Raw genomic sequence first — 3,275 nt, 5'->3', positions numbered from 1 at the left:
AAATCGCAAAATTTGCGATTTCTTAAATGCTATGCAAGATTAATTTTATTTTGCGAATTCGCAATTTTGTAGGGAAAAATTACCATGAAGTACACCTTCATGGTAATTTTGCAAAAAGTGTAAAAATTCAAATAAATGCATATTTGACACTTACATGTTACACACACACATGCCCTTGGGACATGTGTGTGAGTAAAATGTACTTACGTGACATTCCAGGGGTGCAGGGGGGGGGGTCCTTTGGACCACCCCCTGCACCCGTGAAATTGCAATCTCATTTTGTGATTCCTTAATTGCAAATTCGTAAAATGAAAATGCCTTCCCATTGATTCCTATGGGCCTCTAGGCCCATAGGAATCAATGTTAAGCGATTCCTTATTTGCGATTCGCAATTAAGGAATCGCAAATAAGGAATATTAAGAAATCGCTAAAACTTTTGCGATTTCTTGATGCATTGCCGTTTGCGATTCCTTAATTGCGATTCCTTAATTTTCGCAATTAAGGAATCGCAAACGGCACCAATGATGCATGCACCTGTATATGTGCTAAGTGCTATTCCTAAAAGTATTCTATGTTCTACAAAGTGCTAATTCTACCAAGTGCTAGTTGTAAAAGTGCTCAGTCATAACAGTGGCCCACGTGGCCCTGTCCCCTGTACATAATCCCCTGTAAATTCTGCCCGTGCCTATGGCACATTGTAAAGTGTGTGTTTATTATCTAATGTGTTTGGTATAATACAAAGGCTATTTTTATATATAAACTTGTGTGGTGTTTCCTTTGTGGTGGGCTTTGGGTGTTGTTGCTGAGTACGTGCGCAAATACTTAACCTACATTGCCTCCGGGATAAGCCTTACTGCTCGCGTCACGTTACCTAGAGGGTGAGCAGGGGTTATCTTTGGCGTGTAGCTCCCTTGCCCTGACTAGAGTGGTGGTTTCTGCCTGACTTTGGCGCAAGCCTTAGCCAACCGGAAATCTCATTTCTAACAGGCGTCTATAGCTGCAACGATCTGTTGCCCAGAGATCGATGGCTTATGACTGGATGTGAGAACAAATTAATATAGCACTGAATAACTAGTTCGGAAAAGAAGTGTCCTGGCACTAGTATAAGCACATACGTATCGAAATCCCACAGCCGCTGAACATGAACAGAAAGGTTTTGATTTGTTTCCTGAAAGAACTCATGTTTTCTTGGGCGCACAGGGCAGGTGGGAGGGCATTCCATTCCAGGTACCTGCAGTCATCGCAGGCAGAGAAAAGCCATCTATTCTGATTTTTATAAACTTAGAGACTTTACGCCGCAAAGCATGATGGGTTCTTCTTACCACTTGGCCAGCTGATACCAGGCAAAAGGCGAGGACATATAAGAATGAACCCCCTGATTGTAGAGCATTTATGACATGAAGTGCTTTATATTGACATCTTTTCAGGACAGGAAGCGGTTGCAATTTGACCAGTTTGTTGGAGATCGACCTTGATTTTATTAACCTCAGAACAAGCCCAACTGCTGTCTTTTTAGCAGCAACAATCTATGTAGGCGATATTCAGATATCCCTACGTATAAGGTGATGCAGGAAACCATTCTCGATAGAATCAGAACCTGTATCAGGTCCCTCCTAGATAAAGCAGGGATTAATGGAAGTATTTTTCTGATAACTTTCAGCAGTCAGAAGCCTATAGAGCAAGTGATTTTAATGTATCCTTTTAGGAACAGATGCAAGTCCACCCAAATTTCCAGTTTGCTGACCTGAGGGAATGGGGTGAGCAGAGCTCCCAAAGACACCGGCCGCCACCCTTGTGCCATGAGGCTCCGGTCCCAAATACCACTATTTCCGCTTTCCACTGTTTAGCGCCAGGGAGTTTGAGCTCATCCAATCAGCTACTTCCTGGCGGCAGCTCCTGAAATTAGTGAGCATTTTATCTGTATTTAATTCTAAACCAATGATTTGTGTATATTCGAGAAGAGGTGATATTGAATGGCTCCATCAGGCGTATTTTCTTCGAATCTAATGATTTGTGTATCATCGAGTAGATGTGATATCGATTATCAAATGACTCGATCAGGTTTATTTTATTCTATCTAATGATCTGTGTATCATCGAGTAGAGGTGATATTGAATGACTCGATCAGGCTAGACAAATGGGCCATGTAAATATTGAAAAGATTGTGGCTCAAAATCAGCCGGGTGAGGGAGAATTGTCTTAGGGGTTGATCTGAAGTAAGCTGAGGCCACCGCTTGGGTCGGATCTTTCAAAAAGGATAAAAACCAAGCAGGCACTTTCCCCAAAGACCCACCATCTGCAATCTCTGTAGTAATGTGGAGTGGGAGATGGTGTCAAGGGCTGCAGATAGATCTAATCAGATCAGAGCCCCACCTTTCCACCCCCATACATAATTTCTCTAATATCCCACGTGGCTTTAGCTCTTTTGGAGCCCTGGATGGACTTTGTGCAGAATTTGGTGGGACTCAAGGTGTTTGGTGAGCTGCTTGTTCACCGTGGCCTCAGTTAGATTGGTGAACATCAGGAGCAGAGGGACAGGCCAATCCTTAGAGTTAGAACTGCTGTGATTACAGGAGCAGACATCTGGAAGTAATGTTGCCTAAAACACTCTGATTGGCTGCAGGCTGGTGTGCAACGGAGGGCGAGAACAAGAAGGTTGGGCTTGGATGTGTCCCAGAGTAATTACCAGAGCCTGGGATGAACTCAAACGTCCCACCCATCATTTTACTTATTCATAAATACGCCAGGTGTGCCCAGATGTGGGACCCGTGCTCGCTGCACCACTGGAATCAAGTCGCACCCTAGAGTCAGAGCCCAGATGTGGGTTCCGTGCTCGCTGCACCACTGGAATGAAGCCGCACCCTACAGTCAAGGCCCAGATAGGCTGAAACCGGTCTTGGGTTGATTGTGTTTTGGTTCAGAAAGGATCTGCTTTGGCTCTTCAGGCTGGACTGGCCTATTGGAAGAAGTCTAAAGCTGATTTGCCTATGTCTGCTTCCTGTTTGAGGTGGCATTGTGGGCCAACAACCAATTGATCTCCCTCTCCGGCTTGGCCTGGTGAGGACCTGGACGTGAGCCGGAGTCTAGTGAGGAATAGGATGTGGTCAGGGCCTGTTGAGGACCAGGACGTGAGCCAGGGCCTTGTGAGGACCAGGACATGTGTCGGAGCCTGGTAGGGACCTGGACGTGAGCCGGAGTCTAGTGAGGATGAGGATGTGATCAGGGCCTGGTGAAGACTGAGATGGGAGCCGGGGCCTTGAGAGGAACAGGACGTG

This window comes from Lissotriton vulgaris, chromosome 1_1 (assembly GCF_964263255.1).
Source record: "Lissotriton vulgaris chromosome 1_1, aLisVul1.2, whole genome shotgun sequence".
Classification (NCBI taxonomy): Eukaryota; Metazoa; Chordata; class Amphibia; order Caudata; family Salamandridae; genus Lissotriton; species Lissotriton vulgaris.
This window is presented reverse-complemented; position numbering follows the sequence as displayed.